This window comes from Lagopus muta, chromosome 6 (genome assembly GCF_023343835.1).
Source record: "Lagopus muta isolate bLagMut1 chromosome 6, bLagMut1 primary, whole genome shotgun sequence".
NCBI classification, from domain to species: Eukaryota; Metazoa; Chordata; class Aves; order Galliformes; family Phasianidae; genus Lagopus; species Lagopus muta.
This window is the reverse complement of record NC_064438.1, coordinates 30,617,050-30,638,759: the sequence shown is the minus strand read 5'-3', so window position 1 is coordinate 30,638,759 and position 21,710 is coordinate 30,617,050. Positions and strand designations below refer to the sequence as shown.

The following is a 21,710-nucleotide window of genomic DNA, read 5'->3' as shown; positions in this document are numbered from 1 at the left end:
AGCGCTGCCCGGCGTGGAGCCGCGCGGCCCGGGCCCGCGGCGTCCCGCAGAGCCGCGGAGGCCGGGCCGGGAGCGGGGCCGGGGCGGGCCGCGCCGCTGCGGTGTCAGCGGGGCCGGGGCTGGAGCCGGAGCCGCCGCCATGTTTTCTTTTTTTGTGAATCGCTCTCATTTGCATACCACGATCTCCATTCATAAAAAAAACAACGCCATCCGACCTGCCGGCCGGGCCCGCTGGCCTCGCCGCCCTCCGCCCCTCGGGGCGCGCGGGGCCGGGCGCGGGGCGCGGCGAAGAGGGCCCGCTGGCAGGCTGCGGCCGGGGCCGCTCGGGAGCCGCGCGTCGCCGTGCGGTGCCGCGCTTGTTGACACGGTTATGTGGGAAATATCAGCCGGGGAGGTGCTGTGGGCACGTGATCGTTCCATTCATAAAGTACCTGGCCGTCCATTCAGGCGCGATGCCTGCACGCTGCGCGCTGCCGGGCGGCCCGCGGGACGGGCACGGGGAAGGCAGGGGGGTCTGCACGGGGCTGGGCGGCCTCCTGCCGCGGGTACGGGGAGGCCGCCGCCGGGCCGGGGTTGCACTGCGGTTCGTGCTCGGCTCGTTCATACGAAGCGGCGTTGGTTCAGAAAATGCCTCTCGCGGCACAGGCGCACATCGCGGCACGGAAGGGTTTATTCAGAAAACGTCAGCGTGTTTCCCCCTGCCGAAAACGCTGGCTCAAAAATAAAATAACGAAAATCGAATCCATTCATGCGAACGCGTTTTCCAAACAGTGCCTTAATCGCTTCTCGGTCCTCGTTGGTGACCAACGCTCGTATCTGCGCGGTGCCAGCGGATAAGGGAAGGCGAGCGGCCGTCGCAGCGGCGCTGGGGCCCCGGCCGGGCGGGCCGTACCGGCACTGCGGATCGGAGCGGGCCGCCGCTCGGGGGGTGAATGGCAGTGCGGGCGGCAGCGCTTCTCTTCAGCCTGCGCCGTCACCTCCGGGGTACCAGGGTAACAGAAGTGTTGTAATGCGGCGTCAGCTGTTGAAAGGTCAAAATATTAACTTTGCTTTCAAACGTTTTTAAATCTTCGTTACAAAAGGAGGGGGAAAAAAAAAAAAAAAAAAAGAGTGAAATGCGGAGATGCAAGACCACTGAAGGAGCCACCGTGACTGTTTGGTGCGACTGCTCTGCGGTTGCCAGTGCTAAAATGGAGCTGCTGGTTGCTTGTGAATACACCATTTCATTACCTCTACAAATTACATGGAGGTGATCCTTAATTATCCACTTGTGGGGTGGAGGAAGTTGTGTCTCTGGTGGAAGTGGGAGAATACCTGAAGGCTTACTGAGTGTTACTTGAAATAAGAGGAGTGAGCCCTCATGTAACGTTTAGTCTAAGTTCATTCGGCATTGCTTGCAGCTCAGAGTATATAAGCTAACAATGCGTTTTCAGCAGCAGTGCTTTTTCTCTCACAGTGGATATTTTTACTTCCTAGAATGTCACAAGCATTCTAACTCGGGGGGAGGGGAAGGTTGAGTTGAAATATGTACATATATAATATATTTCCCTCGGTTTCATTTGCAGTTCTGCTAGCAGCTCTGGCAGGGCCAGAGTCGTTCCTCTCTGCTGATCGTGCACACAGCACTGGAGTGCTGCTGTGAATGACAGGGAAATAGGATTGAAATTCGAAATCGTTTGTGAAAACAGGACAGATCTGCATGCTGAAGTACATCATATATTAGAAGATCTGTGCTTAATTTTATTATGATTGATATCATCAGTGGCCTTGAATTCATTAACAAATTTCACTGCATGTAAGGGCAAATACGGGTACTTGGCAACATTTCTTGTGCCATCGTGGCTACCAGCTATACCCCAGTAATTAAGCATTATGCTGTGTTTACAAAGCTTCGTTTTATGGAATAAGACATAAAGGTTTGTGGTGCCTGGAGTCAATAATATTAAATTCTTTTAAACTGTAACGTGTGGTGCAGAAGATTAATTAAAAAGCTGCATTAAGGACTATTAGGTTTCCTGTCAGTCATGAGCACGTGTCGGGCAGCCTTCTAAAATCCTGACTGCCACAGCTGGATTTTTTTGTGGTGATTTTTGACTGCTCTTGTAAAGCTTTCACTGCATTTGTCAGTTAGATCTTAGTTAAATGAGAGTATTTCTGTAGCTTTCCAGATCCATTTCTGTACTAGTTTTTTTCCTCTCAGTGCTGTTGTGTGGTCAGTGGGAACACAATGCGGCACTCACAAATGCTCTTAGTTTTCAAATGAAGGAATTAGTGGGACGTGTGGCCTCGTGGGTCAATCTGCTGTTCATGCAACTTAACATAATAATGTCAGAGCATGCAGGTCAGCAAGCACTGTACAGAATTCCGATCTGATGGCAGATTTTAGTGCTGTCTGGAAATGCTTCTGAGTTTCAGTGTTGTTACCCAACAGAAGAAGTGCTGCGTTATGTAGTGCCTGTTGAGCGGGGATGAATGATGACAGGATTAAGATGGAGTCTGAGTCGCTCTATTGAGAAGGAGGATCACTGCTTCCCTGCTTGTTTACTTTCCTCTGTGTTGCAGGTGGCCCCTTTCTCTTTGAGGGAATGTCTCTGCTCTGGATTCATATTTTGAGGGCACTTTTACAGATTTAGGCTGTCATATGTTGTGCTCCACCAGCACAGGCATTCTTCTGGTCATTTTCCTAGGTAATTTGATTTAGGAGATTATAAATTAAAGAAGCACTGAGTGTACATTAGAGCTGTGTGCTTAACCATTTCTAGGTTGTGACGGACTAAACACCCTCAGGTGCTGTTGATTTGAAAGCAAAGGTGAACTATGTTTTTTGAAATACAGTACTTGCTATATTTATATATTTTCCCTGAATATGAATGAAAATATTTCTTCATGGGGGCTTCAGAATTTCTTGCAGTCGAAGTCCAAAATGAACAGTGAACACGAGATCCTATCTGAGAAAGCAAAGCCAACTAGTTTCTTTTCATTAATTTAATACGTTTCAGCAGGCTGATTTTACTTCTGAAGCATAAGCTTCAAAATTTTTCTTCTCTTTATGTAAGGAATTTGTGGGTTTTTTTTTTTTTTTTTTTTTTTTTTTTTTCTTAAGGCGGGGTAATTTGTTTTGAAAGCAGTCAATTAATCAATTATGATGGAATCATTACAATTCACATATATTTTCTTCTGTGGCAGTGGCTCTGTGTTTAGTCCCGGGGAGGCTTTTCCAGTTCTGTGAACAGCTTCTTGTTGTCTCCTGGGCTTTGTGCTATGCTGCACTATTCTGAAGGTGAAACTGAATTTACATATTACATAATCATCAAGTCAGTAATGTTTTTTTTTCTTTTTTTAAAAGCTTTACCTTAACAGCGTTACTTGAGTACTGTACTGCTGCAGAAAAATACCTTTTGGCTGTTTCAGTATAACTGGAACCAGTGTTAACATTTGAATTTTAAAAGGACTTTTTTTTTTTTTCCTTGTTTGTTTAAAATCTGATGTGCTTGAACTGTTAAAAAGGCAGTGACGACATCAGCACATGCTTCAGAAGTAAAGAGCTTTCTTGAAAGGAATATATCTTGACAGGATCAGAAGTCACAGGATTAAAGCTGAGAGCATTCCTAGTGCTCTTAGGTTAACTTTTATATTTCTTATTTAGCCTTTCTTGTGAGTATTCAGAAAAAATCATATGCGTTGGTGATGACTTGATGGGATACAACAAACACCAGAATAAAAAATCAACACTGTTGAGAACATTGCTGCGAGTTGAAAAGGGAGACACGGGAAATGCTTTCATCGGTTTTGGTTTTTACTGCTTTGATTCAAAAACAAAACCAAAACCCAGTCCTGTGGTACAGCATCTGCTGTACTGTCTGAAACCTTGTTGCTGTGATGCTGAAACATATGCTTTCTCCCTCTTAGTATTCTTTCCTGATTGAACTGGTTGCAGTTTCCTTCAAGGACTCAGAAAGCTTGCTGGCAGTTGCCATGTTGCTGAGGTTCCCAGTTTCTTTATGGGTGTTTACAAAATGAACCATCTTTGGCTGTTTCCTCTCTGTTCTCATGTTCAGCATTTAAGCAAACAAATTGTAACTAGCAAAGCTCACACAGCTACCGTACTGACGGAAGTGGTTGCATGGATTTACCATGGTTCCTCGAAATCTTCTCCTTTCTTTCTATTCGAAATACTGATTACTTTATCTGAAAGCACTTCTGGTGGCAAAGTATTTGTTTAGTTACTGGGGATTTTTATAAAGGAATTGAGTTTTAATTTGGGATATTTGTACCGTGTTTGCCACATTTTTCCTATGCCTTGATACCTGGTTAAAGGTCTTGGTGTTCAGCAGAAATACTCTTCATCATTGCTCCTTATTTAAGGAGGGAACTGGATGGTTTTTTTATGCATGCTGTATTAATAAATATTTCTAGACATAGAAATATTTATAAGGCAATCCATATTCTTGTTAAACTTTTCCTACATTAGATGAGTGAACAGATATTCAACTCATGTTTGAACAATGATTGCATGAATTCTCTTGACTGGTACTACTCCACGTTGGTTTTTCATATAAGATGCAGTGTTGCGTTGTACAGGGTAACGTATTCTATGGTATCTGGTAGGTACCAGGGTAATAAACATGCTGTCTCTCCTGCTCATTGAGTGGTGTCTGTAATGGTGCTTAGTCTCTAAGGCTGTGGTAGTTTTGAACAGCACTCGATTGTGTTGAACAACCAACCAAACATGTTATGTGTTATCTCACATCTTTCCAGTTTATCTTTTTCATAATGCTCATGCAAGTATCTCTGATACCAGACTGCTGAGAAAATATGTGTATATTTATTTTCACTGTATTATATTCACTGTTCTTTCTGTGACAAGAAAATATTTTTTTAAAAAACAAACAGCAAATCTTCAGTTATGCTTGGGGGCAGAAAATGTGCATTTAAGTGTTTTCAGTAGTAAAATTAAGTATAAATGTTCCTCTAATTAAATAATAGCAGAGTTGTTACGGATAATTGCAGGCCAGAATTCCCACGGCTCCAGATAAAGCAGGCACAAATAAAATCCCAGTGTAATCCTGATAAATGCAGCTATGTGTGCAAGGAGCTCACACATTTTTGTCTCCAATAATTTAGTGTCTTGCTATAGTGAACACTGCCATCAGGGAAAGTATGGTCTGTTCAGCATTACTGATACCAAACTTGTATGGATTAGAACATACTTTCCTAGTACGTGCTCTACAAGAATTCCCCAAACGTGTACTGTCAAAACATTTAAACCATTATTAAAGATGAGGTGGTAAAGATTTTTTTTTTCTCCAGGTGTATTAATTCTTGTGCTTAAAAAATGTGACCACTGCTCCATGTGGTATTTTTGTGAGGTGAGGAAGTCGTGTAATCTGTGCTATTACTGTGAGTCAAACACTTCACCTGCTTAGAAGTGTGGCAGACATAGGAGCCCACATTGCCTTGAATGGTTTGTGAGAGCAGGCTTTGTTAAAGTCTATGGAATGAGCTGTCTCTTTTCTGTCTTTAAAAATTAACTCTAGAAAAACAGTACCAAATAACTAGGTCTTCTCCAAGAATGTCTGACAAATGTTGCCAGTTGCTCTTTTTCTTTGACTTACCCTGACAAGTTGTGACACTGACAAGTTTGTCAAAGCAACAATGAAACTGGTTTATTTATTTCAGTTTTAGTGAAGTCAAAAGCTGTCAATAAACAAGTGTAATGACAAGAAGTATTAAGAATGTCATTAATAAAACAAATACTGAAAACTTGGGTGCAGTTTGTTAAAAACTACAGCTGAAACTGGCTGTCTTCCCTAATTAAGGGCAGAATTGGCAAGATAGTCCTCTTGGTGAGGACTCCTGCCTGCAATTTTTTTCTTTCAGAAGCTGTGCAGAAGAGTTTTGGTGAGGTAGTATAAACCTTGAGGACAGTAGTGACTTCTCTCTTAAACCTTTTAAGGATTAAATGCCTGTGAAAGGTGGGAGCACAGAGCCTGCTCTGATGTTGGGTGTTTACGTGGCTTCCTAGAAACTCCTCAGCTGGTGACATTCTGCAGTGACCGGTGCCCCAGGTATTTCTTTCTGTACATGCCGTGCTTGCTCCAGGTCCCAGGACACTGCCTTAATGTGAAGTGTGTGATCAATGCCAACACATTCTGAACCTGACCAGGGACGTGGTTTTGAAAAGTGTGAAGAAACTAATTTGGGGTCGAGCGTTGAGACCTATACATCTAAAATGGGAAATGGTGGTTTTTGTCTAAGTGGTGGTCCTTATGTACCAATACTGTATGTTTATAAGCACTAGTTCCTGTTGCTAATCCCTGGTCCCTTTCTTCCTTTAAGACCAAGAAAAATTGGAGATTTCCTAGCATATAGATTCACAATAGCATATTTGTGCCCTCATCAGGGGGCAGTAAGCTGTGTTGTTACAGTGATCCTCTGTAGTGTGGGGGCTGCTGATCTGCTCTGCTGATGTCATACCAAAAAAAAAAAAAAAAAAACTTTTCCTGCCTCTTTAATTTTGCAAGATTAAAAAATCTCTAAGAGGGATAATGAGTTCCACTGTTATATAATGAGTGTGCCAAGAGAATGCAGAGTTGTACAGTCAAATACTCAAGAATTTTCAAGCTTCAGAGCAGAGACTGTGCAATTCTAATCTGTGTGTCTGAGGGGTATGAATTTTGATGGTTTTGATACTGAAGCAGAGCCTACATGGTAATTAAATTGCCTGGGTTCCACTCTCAAGCCTTCAATGCTAGGAAGCACCCATTTTTGCTGTTTTCAGCCTCTTGCTTCATTTGCTGAGTGAGACCTGCATCCTCTGGCTGTGTACAAGTGGTTCTGTGTCACTGAGGACTCCATCCAGATAAAGCTGTAAACCCTATAACTGCTACCGTTGAAATATAAAGGAGCACTAGTAAGCTTGCTAGATTTTTGTTTGTTTCTGCACTTTTCTTGTTTTATTCCTTTAAATTTTCAAATTTCAGCTATTGGGTTATTTCAGATGTTTGTGATGCTGTTGTGAATTTTTTCCAGTTACGTTGTATAGATATATATTATATAATAATATAATTTATATAATTTATATTATATATAATATAATTTATATTATATAGATATATATTTATACAGTTACGTTGAACCTGCTTTGGCAGGGGGGTTGGACTCGATGATCTCTGGAGGTCCCTTCCAACCTCTACAATTCTGTGATTCTGTGATTCTGTATGGGGTTTCTTGTATTGCTCTGATACTCTGATTCTCTTTATCTGAAAATTTATCTTTTTTCCTCCTTCCTTCCAATTTGGAGGCTCTCTGAGAACTTACTTGAAGTAGTGATAGATCTGCTAACTCGTGCTAAGTGAAGCCGTGATGCTGTCAACCCTGTGCACATCAGTCAGAGTGCCATCAAGCTGTTGCCATGCACAGGTGTTTGTGCAGCGGGGCAGCCCCCGCACAGCATGGCAAAGCAGGCCTGGGGTTCAGCCCTGTCGCAGCATGAGGCCTGCACCAGAACTTAGCATGCCAGTGCAAGGTGCTTGCAGCTCTCCTTGAAACAAAAGTGCATTAGGGCTTCTAAGTGTCCTGACTGAATCTTGCTTCATCTTCTTCTTTCTGCCTCCAGAAACTTCAGGAAATGTGCAGCCACTGCTCAGTGTTGAGCTGATCTCTAGCACTGTATCTTCATGTTCTGTGTTTGTGCAGAACAGTTCTGGCTCAAAATATCTTGTCTGAGCTGTGTTTGGCTTGAAACATCTTTCCCAGAGCCCCCATACGCACCTTAGCGTGTACGTGCTTTGTTTCTATGGTGATGGGGAAGCATGGTGCGTGTTGGCAGCCTTGTGTTAGGTAACGGCGGACTTGCAGAAAGTGAGTGGTTCCCTGGGATGCAGAAATAGGACCACGGCCATGCTTGCACCCCTAGTGCCTTGCTGCCCAGGTCTGGCTTTGAGGGTAGGCCTGGCTCTGCTTTGGGCTGTCTGAGCTTGTGGGCACCTCTGGGAATTGATCCCAGGAGAAGCTGAAGGAGTGTTGCCTTACCGTATCCTCTGAAGTATCTTGTGCCATGCATGAGCGGGGAGTGTGTACACATTTGTTTCCCCAAAGGAAGGCAGAAAACACAGTCTCTTCATTTAGTAGTTGTAATCTGGGTAAGAGCCTGTCAGCCAAAATTATTCCAGAATAAGACATTAATTTTTATTCTTGAATAAGTCATGAATTGCTGTAGTTTAGTATAGTGTTATTTCCTGTTAAGATACTTTTATTCTTCTGGAATAAGTTGGGTTAGGAAGAGGAAAAATCATAAGCTTGATTATTGAAGGAGAGGAGCTTTTCAGGTCCTTCCCTTCAAGCCTTTCCTTCTCTGCCATACCTATTCAAACTTTAGGGTTATGGTTTGTTTATTTGCTTTTCTTGCATGACACATTTTGTTACTTGTTTTTTTTATTTTTCTCCTTAAAATGGCATATTTTTTTGTGTTCTAAAGTGCTTTGGCTATTAAAGGGACCCTTCCTTTTAAGTGATGTGTTTCATTTTGGTTTGTTTGGGTTTTTTTTTGTTTTTGTTTTTTTCCTTTTTGTGTGAAAGCATTTTCTTGAACTACCATTCTCAAGCAACTTGTCCAGAAAAGCTTGTCCAAAACAGAAGACACCAGATTACAGTCCCTTTTAAGACATTTTGACTTACCACTTAGCATGTCTTAATACTAGGGTATTCTGTTCAGGCTTTGTTTGCCTTTTATTGTGGTGATGCTAACAAAAAACCTGTTTGGGTTTTTGGTCACTCTGAACGACAAAAACATAACCCAAATAAAAACATTTGTTGTAGGAAGACAGAATGCTTCCCACAGGCTATGAGTTCATCCTCCTTTCAGCAGTGGAAGTCATCGCATGAATGTTTAAAATCTGCATTGTGACCTCTCTGTGACAGAAAATTCAACTGAACTTTTCCATGTTTTTGAAATTGGTGAATAATTCTTCATAAAGTAAAATTAGAATTGCAATTTCTTGTCTGAATAAAATCTTTAGATTTCTGGAACAACTAGAATAAGATTTACTGTTAGTATTTCAGCTGTTTTTTAGGCCTGAATGATTTTCTGAGAGGTACAGGATTGGCTTTTCTGTTTTTTGGCATATTTGTGCTGCACGAGCTTGATCCTCAGGGTTGAATATATAAGGTGAAGTAAAAGATTTAACTACTGCTTGGTCCTCATGTTCTTCCCAACTTGAGTGAGGGAACAATGAGCTTTGATTGATGCGCCATCCCACATAAGGCACGAAGATCCAGATCTCTGCTGTGTGCTTCAGGAAGAGTTTATTTCATTAGAGGAGCTGCAAGAGAGATCCTTTTTAACTTCTGCATGACAAAGGAATAAATGAGTGTCACTTCTCAAGAGCCAAAGTGATTTTGGCCAACTTTTCTGAGATAGCTTGTTGGTAAGGCAGTTACAGGCATATTTGGGAGAGGCAGCTAAGTACTGTTAAAAATATTTTGTATTGTAAAATATTGTAATGAAATGTTTAAATCATTTATATAGCTGAAAGATTATTCTAAATCATTACAGTTTTGATTATCTTGTATTTGCTGAAATGTAGGAGTTGCCAGATAGGACACATCAAACCACAGTCTAGGCATTAAATTGAGTTTCATAGATAGTTTTGTTTCTCCATTCAGAGTTGAGAAATACTGCTTCTCTCCAACAAGGAAAAGGCAATTCCAGTAATAATAACACGTGTGATTCATGTCGGTTTAACTTAATTCTCAAGTTTCGGTGTCCAGGATACAAAGAAGTAATTCACTATTTTGAAGCCTAAAGTAAAAAATCATGAATGTAAATATTTGATAGAACAGTACAAAAAATGCAAGGAGGCAATGTACCTTAAGTAAACATTACTAAAACATTCACTCTGAGGTTACATCCTGGGGCAGATCAGTGTATTCAGGTTACCAGCCTTGTTACCAATTGGTTACCAGCCAGTGTTGATTTTCCTTGCTTAGGAAAAGCAAGTAGTTACATATGTAAAGAAGCATTAAAATTTTTTTGATTGTTAATGTAAATGGAAATGTAGGATGGAAATAATGGTGTAAGTTGCTACAGCTTAAATCTGTTTTTCATCTTCTGATATCTTCTAGGGATAGTTATCTTCACTTTCTGTAGTGCCTGTGGTATTTTGGACACCACAGCCTGAAAAGAAATCAGCTCCAGTCAATGCCTTCAGTGGAATTGGAGCATTTTACATTCCTTTACTTTTGTTTCCTGCTTTTTTTTTTTTTTTTTTTTTTCTTGTCTCTGTTATGCTTTCTCCAATGTAAAAATGAGTGGCAGTAACTGTCATTTCCCAATTTTAACATGGAAATAGAAATACATGGACTGGGCTGTATTTGGTGATAGAGATTTTTAAAATATATATATTCCCTTATTTTTCTATATAATCAAAAGGTGTATTTTATTCCAAATAAGTGTAGTCTTTTCAGTTAAATTGAAAGATGTTGTTTATGATTTTGTCTTTGACCAGGAAAATAGTTTTGTTCTACTGTATTTTCAGCGGGATGCAAATTTCATTGTCTTTACATACACTGAGAAGTTATGTTCTTTGGAAGATTTTTTTGCTTTCCTCTGCAATGAGTTCTTATTACAGGTCAGCAAGTAGTTCTGTCAGAGATTGCTTCTTTGGAAGATATCCTTTGATAATAACAGTGCTGGCCTAAAAGTAGGAAGTCCACTTAGTCTAACGTTTTTTTGGTGCATCACTACAGTACATCTCAGGAAGCGCAGACTAATACTTCTCAGGATTAAAGTATCTGGGTAGTATTTGTATGCTTTTGATTCCTATGGAAAGCCAAATCAGAAGTTGTTCAATATCTGACAGTGGAAGTGGGCAAGATTTTATATTACCCCTATGAATCATTTTTATAACATTTGTTTTTTTTTCATAATGGTAAAAATTTCGTTCATCTGCAGTCTTGTAAACTCTGCTGCATACCATCTTTTTCATAAATGAAAATGTTTCAGATGTGGTTATTAATTTCAGTGCAGCAATTCCCAAGTCCAGTGGTTGAGGCGGTTACCAAGTGAGAGTACAAGACACAGAGGAGCTAAACTGAATTTAATGTTCACGACAGCATTTGGGGTTTGGTGAAATTTACCTCTTTGTACTTATGAAGGTCTGAAAGTTGATACTCCTCCATAAAACTATGCAGAAGAGGGCTATTCTCATGCAGATCTTCATAGCTGTGTTGGATTGTGGGTTTTTTGGTTTTGTGGCTTTGTTTTGGGTTGTTGTTTTTTTTTTTTTTTTCTTTTAGGTCTTAGTCTCAACTTCTTTTTAAATGCCTTTCACAAATTGTATGAAGCACTGTGGTTGTGTGACTGATATCAGATATGTGCTATAGGTGGTTTTGTTTTAGTGTTTTTTGATGGACTGCTTACATAACTTGAAATATTTAACTCTTTGGTGTTTATGGGGTTTTGTTGGTTTTTGGTTTTGGAGTTCTTTTTGTAGATCCTTTGACAACCTGTGAAATATTTCAGAATAAGCTAGAGGTGCATAAGTACACAAGCAGTTTAAAATAAAAATAGCTGGAGTTCCATTAATACCCTAAGTTTCACCAAAACTAACAAATCCAGTTTCACTAAATAAATTATACTGGTGCTGTCATTTTGACACGCACAATAACTTTGCCTCCATGTACTTCACAGCCACCTCTTAGAGTATCTAAAGCAAATTTACAGTTGAGATCAGTTAATGAGGAAGTGTGGGAGTAGATTTATTTGAAATCCTCTGAACTTAACTGCTCATTTCTTTGCTCTTTTAATGATAAAGCAGATCTGTGATTTGAAGCAGTTTGGGGACGTTTTGGTGACAAGGTAGATGAACTACCTTAAAACTGCAGAGGGGTCAGCTAATATTTCTACCCTCTGGGTTTAGCATTGCTTAGAAATGGTATTGGAAATCTCTTACTGAAAATGCTGAAGAAACTTGATGCTTGGCATATTGAAGCCCTTCAGAGAAGGAATGTTTGTCCTAGGTGTTAAAGGGCATAAATAATGATTTAGTACTGTATTTTATCATTTTGAGTTGTTATTGTTTTACATAAAAATACAAGAATTGCCAAAAAGAATGTGTCAAAAATCCTTGCCATTCAGTGTTGTTCAACCCATTCAATGACTTTTCTCCACTTTGGCATACCTGCTTAAATTCTATATGCTTGTATTTCTTCTTGAGGATGTTCAAGCTGAAATAGATTATTTATTCCTCGATTCTTTGGTGAAAAGCTTTACCTTATGGCTGTCTGGTGGCACTGTGTTTTACTGTGGCAGCAAGCTGTCGAGCTTTGTGTGGTTTATCTGTGCATCCAGGCTGTGTTGTGTTCTTAGGCATTCAGAAATTGAAATGAATTGAAATGGCTATGCTAGATTATTCAGTTCAATCTCTTGGTACAGTTGGTTTGCTGTTTGTGTTTCTGTGTGAGAACGTAAGGTTAGTTTTAGTATCTGAATGAGTTATTTCAGTGCATCATGCACTGCATGAGTATATCTTCTCTTGAAACGGCTTTTTTCACATAACCACGTGAATAAGGTGAGGAATGAAATGACAATGTTTCCAGTACCTACACAAGGTTCAAGGGAAAAGCTTCTGAATGCGTTTCCCAGCCAAACTGGATTGCTCTGTCAGCGTCAAGTCTAAAGTAACATCTTAGCAGCAGGAGGAAGGGTGCTGGGAATGCCGATGCTCTTGGGCTTTGGCCTGGAGTGAGCAGCTTGTGAGGTGGGCATGGACCTCTGCCTCCTCTGCCAATGTCTGGGCGGTTAGAGCTGGCTTAGGAGTGCGTGGCAGTGGCACTGCCCACCTTCCCCCATGGCTACCAGAAAGGCACTCATGCTTCAGAGATCACACGTGCTTTTGGTCGGGTCTGACCTGCTGCCATCTGAGGGGTAGCTTTACACTGGATATATACAGACATCCATGGTGCAAAGATTTCTTGATTTATTTTTTTTGAAGTTAAACGTAATATTTCTGTGTTCCAGTCATCTAGAGGCCTATCTGTCATTTTTTGTATATGAGATAAACTGTATTTAATAGAAGTTGATTGAATGCAAGGAATTTGTAGCTGTTGATTTGGGCTGCGGCAGTGTGAACTGTGAATGAAGGATAGTATCGGTCTGTGATAGCTGCCAAGTGTTCTAAATTACATTTTTCCCCTCATTGCTGCTAAGGACTTTTGAACTCCTTGTGGGCAGTTCCTCAGAAGTAAATAACCCCACTGCTATTCTCACCGCACACAGCACTTTTTCAGCTGTACAGCCTTGAGTGAAAGTCTCACTTTTGTGGGATTAAAGAAAGGAAGATACCTCATGGGAAAAAATGGAGTGGAGCAGCAGGGGGAGAAGAGGAAGGGGCGGGGAGTGAGAGAAAAAAATGAAATGTGCTGTGGGGGCTACCTGTGTGTACAGCAGGTTGGTGCGGCAGGAGGGGGGCTGGCAGTGGAGGGACCGGGTCCCCTCACGCTGCTCTCAGTGGCATTGGCAGTGACCAGCGCTGCTGTGCAGAAGGTTGTCCTTCCTGATGTTAAAATGGAGGGCGAAGGAGGCAGAAAGGCAATGCCAAAAAGATGAAAAAAAACTGACAAGTAAGAAGAGAAATCTAAGGCCTGGCTTTAGGAGTGCATTTAAAAGTCAATGAGGCAAACTACTGGCATCAGGTTTCTAAAATTATTTCAGATGCCTGTCTTGCTCTTTGAAAGCTCTTCTTGTAGCAGATTTTTGAGTTTTTTTTCATTGAAGTTTAGTGCAGGGAACATTAGAGGTCTTTATTAAGCCTGCTTCTCATATTGAGTTATTGCCCTGTCAGCCAGTGCGTTAGGTTCTGGAAAAATACATAGTAAACCCCAGTGCCTAATTGATGTGCTGCTTGGAAGCTATAGATAGTTTGTCTAGGAACTGCTTCCAGTCCTACCAGCGGTATCCATGGCACTGGGATAGCATTTCTAGGCAGTTTTTATAGGCTTTATTCGTTAGCTTTCTTTCTACTTTAAAAGAATGCCCATACGCTATTTCTGAGAGTTTAAAGAAAATGCAAAGAGAAGTTTAAATGTCTCTGTGGGCTATGCAGCTGCCATTCTGTATATGACGAGTGACAGGCTTCACCAGAACTCCTGCTTCTGAAGGCAGGAGACCATGATTCTAAAGCACACTGTAGTGATGTTATTTATATCCTGCCAAAAGCAATTATCCTGCAAGGCTTATAAATATGTGTTAGCTTTTGTGCATGCGATAAACTCTGTAGACTTCTACAGAGATCTGTAGGTCTACTTAGACTGATATATTTAAATTTTTGCAGGACTGAAGCCCAAATACTTGCATAAAAAGATGTTTCTAGTTCAGGCATATGCAGATTATTCACCAGTGAGGCAGAAGTGTTTCCTTGGGACTGGTCTGTTGCGATTAGGTTTATTATACCAAGGTAAGGAGGTCTTGCATTTAATGGCATCTGATAAGAGTTGTTTAAAAAAAAACCAAAACTTTTGGTTCACATGCATTATTTCCAACAATTTCTTTTAAGATTTCAAGAACCCTTAACTGTTTGTGAATCCTATTTTTATTTTCTGTGAATCTTGTGCTTCCTTGTGAAGATTTATTACTCCTTAAAGCATCTTCAGTTAGCTACTTTAAGCCCTAATAGCAGCCTCGTTCTGAGCTGTGTCTTTTCGTCACTGTGTGACAGAAAATGAGCTCCACTGTTGGAGGAAAGGCCTGTGCTTTGGATCTTGGCTACCAAATAGAGCAGCTTTTCTGTTCACCTCACAGCTGCTGCTAATGTTTCATTCTGCAATGGGCAAGTAACCATCCTCGTATGAGACAAAAATATAACTCCATTAGTCAGCTGGCGTGGGCTGCTGAAGCAGAAATGCAGGCTGTATTTTCTCCTGGTGGAGAAAAATCCATCACATCCTATTAAAGTTGCCATTAGCCGACTATGGGGGAATGTACATTTCCTGAATCCATGATTGCCTGTTCTCCTTACTTTGATGGCTGTCTACTTTAAAACTTGTAATTTAGTCATAACTATTATAAGATCATGTTACATCTCTGGGGTTAAATCTATTTGACATATAATCTGTCTGAGAAAAGCCCTTAAGAAATAATGGTGCTTGACACTAACTGAACCTTAAATTATTGTGGCGTGAATTGGAGGAACTTGTTTCTGAGGGGGTTCTGTGAGCTTTCTGAAATCAGTGTCACCCTGTTGGACTTCACATTTCTAGCATTTTAATTCTAACTTTTAAAGTACTTTATTATTTTAATTCTTTGCTGTTAAACATCAATTTCAAAGTTTCTTTCAAACTGTTTTTTTGTTGTTGTTGTTGTTGTTGTTGTTGTTGTTGTTGATGATGGTGGCTTGTTGTTGTTTTTTAATGGCTGTCCTCTGTACGTTCAAAAAAGGCTAGTAGCATCTTTGACATCCTCTTGCCAGTGGGCAGTACAGGGCAATAAGTAAGGAAGAGCTACCACCCCAAAGCTTTTTCACACTAACATTTGCACCCTTAAGGTTTTTGTATGTTCAATCTTCATAATCTGAAATTATGACAAAGTGCAGAACTAAGAAAATAAAGCTGCCTTTATTTCATTCTTGCTTACCAACAACAAGAAAATTATTTTTCATCGTTATTCTGGCAGTAGCAATTTTTAGTTCTGCCTATCACAATGATTCAACAAATGGTTTGCTGTGGTTAGTTTTCCTCTTGCTTTAGGGCTGGATTTTGCTGAAATCTCTCAGCCACCTGATTCTTTGTTCTTTTTTTATGAACTGCAGAGAGAAATGTTCAAATTTCTTAATTTCCTGAACGATAAGTATTTAACCGTAGCATACAGAGTGAGTGGTACTAATATAACTGTCACAGATCTCTGATTGCAGTTTGCAGGTATATTAGCACATGTAAATTAAAGGCAGAATAGCATTCAGTCTTGCCATATTAAAGTTGACTACCATTTGCCATTGTACCATTTCAAGTTTCAGTTACTGTAGCTAGCAGTGTTATAGTATAGGCAGGTCCTGGTTATATATCAAGCCTGTTGGCAGCTGTCTTGTCTTGGTATTTTGCCTCTTTAGGGCAGGTAATGGGCAGTGCCTTGAGCTGCTTTTGGTTTGCTCACTTCTGCCAGTAATTAAGTTACTTCTTGTTCTCAGTAAGCAAGCTGAGTGATAGTGAAGGACTTCAGAATGTGGTAATGAACAGTAAAGTCAAAATCACATTTTTGTGTTATACCATTAAAATTAAATATGTACTTAATGACTCTCATAGTTTAATTCAACTCTTTAAAATATAAAACTTACGCAGTTTCAGTTGATGGGGCTATTTTCTCTCAAATCAGCTTCCAACATGTTCATGTAAGTAATGTTTGCTAAAACTTAATATGGAAACAAAGACAATGTTCTGTACTAATTTACACAAAATTTCGATTGCTGAGCTAAAAAGTGCTGTAAACTTCAATGACTATTTTGTAAAAATTGAAAATCAAGTCTCCATAACAATCTGTTTTAACTTCTAAGACAAGGAAATAAGAAGATCCTATTCCAGAGTGTTTGATCCTGTAACCCTAATTTTATGTAAAAGCTAAACACAACTATGCATCCAAAGGTTGTGCCCTCATGAGATGCTTTCCTGTTCTCATTGAGCACGGGTAATGGGATTTCTCCTGTGTTCTGCATCTGAGGGTTGTTTTCCTATTGGATTTTTGCACTTTGGAGTTCAATAAAACTTGAATGTTTTCCCCTTGCAAAGGGAAAATCCACCATGCCTGTTTCTGGTTAGCCTGCCTCTGCCTGTCAGCATTCAGGCGGCTGTGGAGGATTCTTTTCAGCTTTCAACCTTTATCTTCGGCTTTACTCTCTTGTGTGCAGGATCATCTTCTGCATGTGTTGCTCATTAAACAGGCACCGGTTTTCATTTAATACAGTAATTTTCCTTACGTCAAAGCCTTCCTGTGTGCTGAGTTATGCATCCTAGCCTTCAGCTTTTCTCTGGCTGCTCTGAGTTGCATGTGGGCAGCCAGCTTGCTTTGTGTACAACTGAGGGAGAAATGTAAACATTGGTGTGAATGTGCATGTGGATATGGTAAGTGCCTTCCTATCTCAGGGAATTTCTGCAATCAAGGTTTTACTTTAGTGAATTGATGGAATTTAGTAATTGGTCTGTTTGGATGCAGAAATGTGCATGTACATGGTTGTCTGTAGGCTCTCTTTTGTGGATCCTTTGAGTTGGGCTGCTGGAGAGCTTGTTTTGCCTCGTACAAATTGAAAGAGATTGCCATATGATCTGGTATAGTTCATGTACACAACTGTGATCCAGTAGAGGAAAGACAAACTCCCTGCCCCCCTTCTGCTGTTTCAGAGAGGAACAGACAGGAGGAAGTAGGAGTGAGAACAGATTTCTGGATAGATTGGTAGGCAGCGGGGTGAATTCTTAGCACTTCCCACCAGAAGTTTATTCTAATAGCATCAGTGCTTAACTGTGTAACTGCTGTTCAGGAGGCTGGAGCACAAGGATCAAGAACCAATGCAGGCTTGTGGGGCTAATTCCAAATCTGAATGGTAAAGGTATTTACTTCATATTCTGGAATAAGGCCACGGCGCTCTCAGTGTCTTGTCATGTGAGGTTGACTAGTTTTGTGAAGTTGATCATGGCCTGTTTTATTATCTTATGTTCAACCAACTGTGAGCACTAGTGCATAGATCAGAAAAACACTGTGTCGATGGGCTGTCTGAATGAGATTTTTCAAAGACACACACCTGGTGGTGGAAGTGTGTGTACAGCGCATCCATAGTGATTGAAATACGTCAAATGCTAAAGGAAGGGAAGTGCTAAGAGATTTTTTTTTTTTTTTTTTTTTTTCCTGGTTTCCGGGTCTTTTAAAGCCAAAGGGTAAAGTTTGTCTAGCTTTTCAATAATGTATAGGAGGAACAGATGGAATTTTATGTTAAACTCTGCTACTCTATCGGTGACCAGTTTCAGACTGAGGAATTAAATTAAAAAAAAAAAAAAAAGCACTAAAAAAAAAAAAAGAGACTTAGAATTACTAAGTTCATATATGGAACAGAAAACAACTCTTACGAATTTCCTCTGGCTTAAAGTTGAGTTTATATGTAAGCACCAAAAAAGAAAGAAGAAAATGATTTAGGTAGGTCTTAAAATAATTCTTCATACCTGCATTTCTAATGATGAAACTTTGATCTTTGTCATTTTGGGCTGCCTCTGAGAGGCAGTTATGTGTGTTCACCACCACTGCCTTTGCCTTAGAACAGAGGGGCATGGCTGCAGGTGATGTGGTGCACTGATCTGTCAAAGCAATCTTTCTGGGTTGTTGAATTTTCTGCTTAGGTTGCACAACCAGCTTGCTTCACCATTGCATAACGGCCTGAGCTAGCACAAAGGAAGCAGCTGAGTTGTGCCCTGAGACTGAGGGAGGAGAAAGGGGCAGATTCATTGAGGCTGGAGTTAGGTGAGCAGGTTTAGTTGCCTTCCAATTATCCCACAAAATCAAGTAAGTTTTGCTGCAAACCTGCAGGTGCTGAATCACTGGTAGAACTCCTCATACATGACTGTTCAAACAACTCATGTAAGTAAAATCTTACAATTAGTTAGGAGCACTCAAAATGAGGGTTCTGTGTGTCATTTACACGCTCTGCATAGTATACTGTACCCCGTCCATATAACTATTCATTGAAGCATCACCCTTTAATTTGTCTCGTGGAGGTACATAGTCTGTCTGTGTCAGAATGCTTGCCTGAGTATAATCTGGAGGCTGCTTTTTTTTCTGAGTGCCTGTGTACTGGAACCCAGTGTTTAAGCTAGAAATTCATGGGGTTTGTATTTTCCTGCATTCTCAACAAATACTGAATAACCTTTTGTAAATAACGATCCTTATTAAAGGATGAATAGCTGCAAAACTCGGAGGATTTTCATGTATTTTTTTCTTCTTTTGAAGAGAGGAGATTTGTATTTCCTCTCCCTTATGTGCCTGGCATAATAATGCAGGGGCACAAACTAAAGCAGTAACAAGTAGCTGTGGTTCACGATGCCAGTAGCACTGCTGTTTAAAAAAAAAAAAAAAACGTGTTGTACAGTAGATTAACTTAAAATGTAAAGAATCTTCATTTCGAATTATTAATTAGTGCTTCAGGCATTTTATTTTATTTTGTTATTTTTTAAAATGAAAAATGTCTTCTAGCAAAAAAAAAAAAAAAAAAGGCTCAGTTGTCAGATCAGTTTTTCCAACTAGTTCTCAAGGACTATTTTTTTTTTTTTTTTTAAACTTCCTTTGAGTGATATTTCCTCTAATATTGGTGATTTTAAAAAGCATTTTTGAGCTGGTGAATCGCTTAAATCATATTTGTTTGTTAGATATTAAACTTTCTTCTTGGTACAGATTATTGCTGTAGCTCCTTTCCAAAAAAAGGAAAAAAAAAAAAAAAAAACAACCCAGATTTGAGTATTCTTAATACTTGCTAAGTCTTACTGCAGCTTGAATTCAGACTTTGGAATTTGTACAATAAAGCTCCAACCTTTACTATTACTTCACTTTAAAATTCTGAGAATGAAAGCTTTAATCTACTGCAAGGCAGTGCTTAATTTCTCTTTCCTCTTTGTTGAAGATATTTTGTTTTAGGTGGATTTATGATAATAAAATTAACAGCTATATGTATGTTGATGTGCTTAACAATTCAGTCTTATATTGTGATGCATTTATTTATTGTATTTCTTGAAAATTGTGGTTTGTCTGCCTCTCAATTTTCACCACGTTGTGGGATAAACTTCTCAAAGTGTTCAGAATGTCCATTTTCTACGTACCCCTTGATATTCTGTCCGTACATAAAGGAAACTCGGTCTGTTTTGTTAGCATGTAAACTGGGCCAAAACAATGTAAACAATGAGGGCCAAAACTTGTGGCAGTAAGAATTTGTATAAAGAGAAAATGTGTGTTTCTAGGAGGAGGAAAAACTGCTCATAGCCACGTTACGTATTTGTTGCTCATTATTCCACATGTTTTCACATGAACAAGGAAACTTTAAGAGTTAAATTATGTTGACACTGCAGAAGGAGATCAAATGTGCCAAAATTTGTGACTTGAATCTTAAACATTCACATTTCAGGTTGTGGCTTCATCTCAAAATACATCTATAATGCAGAGAAACAGATGAGCTGTGGCTGGACTGTGACTGCTCCATCTTTTCCTGATCCTTATGGGTTTGTGGGAGCTAGCTTGGCACCAGTCACCAGAGGTGAAGCAAGCAGGCTCTGCTGCACGTGATCCCACTGCTTGCAACTTGTACAGCTTGCGTGTTCTGACTTCAGAATCACTTCGAGACACTGTGAGAGCACCTTGAGACCTAAAATCAGTCTTCTGCTGGTGAAGGTTGGCTAGCTGTTCTGGTCTGAAGCGATCCTTCTGAAATTCTCTTGGTTCACTTTAGCATCCTGGTGTTTGTCGCTGCCTGGCTGCAGATTTCTTGGAGAAAGTGCATGGCGAGCCCAGCTGACCAGGAGGGAGGGGAGAGGAGTGGTGTTGCAGTGGTGCCAAATGGTGCTTCATCTGGTCGTGGTAATAGCAACACTAGCACGGGCAGGAAAAGAGCTTCAATCTGCTGGTAGAAGGTAGTACAGAACTACTGGTAGGTTTTTTTTTTTTCCATCAGCAGTGTTCACTGAAAGACTGTCTGAAATGAGGCTGTAGAAAGTGGCTATGGGAAACATAGCAATCTGGCAGCTGTCATTTTCATCTGTCTGTTTACTGGCAATATTAATGCATCATGGTCCTTAGGGATTTCCCACCTGTGTTATTTATAATGATTAACATGATACAGTCCTGGATTGCAATTGGACAGCTTGTAGTTGCTGGAAAGGATTTAATTCATACACAATTACGAATTTAAAACTTCAGTGTTTTACCTTATTCACTTCTTCTGGAATCAGTTTATATTGGAAGCAAATTAAACCAATTTTTACTGATTAAGATCTTGCGACAGATTTTATACGCGTGTTTTTATCAGTATATTATAGAAGGCCATTACTTCAGAAGTACTTGCTTAACAAGAGTATGCATTGTGATTGTGCACTGAGGAAGGACATCCAGGTTTTCTTCCTGTCTCTCCATGTTTAGAAAAATAGGATTCTGTTTGTTACTTTGTTTGTTTTTAAATTAACTTGGTAGGGAAGAACTTACGCAAGCAGCATTTCCTCCCCCAGCCCTGTTCACTTCATGTAGCTGACTTTTGAAACATCTATTACTTCATTTTTGTTACTTGAGTTCTGGCATTTTTAGCTCCCCTTTCTTCCCCTTAAATAACTCTTAGGCAATCTTTTCTTTTTTGTGCTTCCTAAAGAAACAGCTGTGTCAGCTGTTTTTCTTTAAACATCAACTTTTCGTGTGGAATAGTCAATACTGGTTTGTTTTCTTGGTTTTTTTTTTTTCCTCTTGTTTTGTTTTTTACAGTCTTTTGTGATAATGCCTCAATTAGATGGTTGCACCAAGTACCAGTCGCACAACGCTTCCCAGTCAATGTACAGATGAGAAAAACAAGTAGTAGCTGCTTTACTCATGGGTGGTTAAAATGTTGAGTTAATGGAGCTGAAAGCCTTAAAAACTAACCAGTATTTCTTTCTTGATTTTTCTGTCAAGTCAGTAAGATTAAAAAATAACTATAAACAAGTCTTCAGGA

General features: G+C 40.0%; 1 protein-coding gene across 1 annotated transcript in view; it reads left to right on the top strand.

Annotated features, from left to right (window-relative positions):
- The window catches only part of SPRED1 (sprouty related EVH1 domain containing 1), a 54,373-nt gene that overhangs the window by 1,080 nt on the left and 31,583 nt on the right, over positions 1–21,710 (top strand). The window lies entirely within an intron of this gene.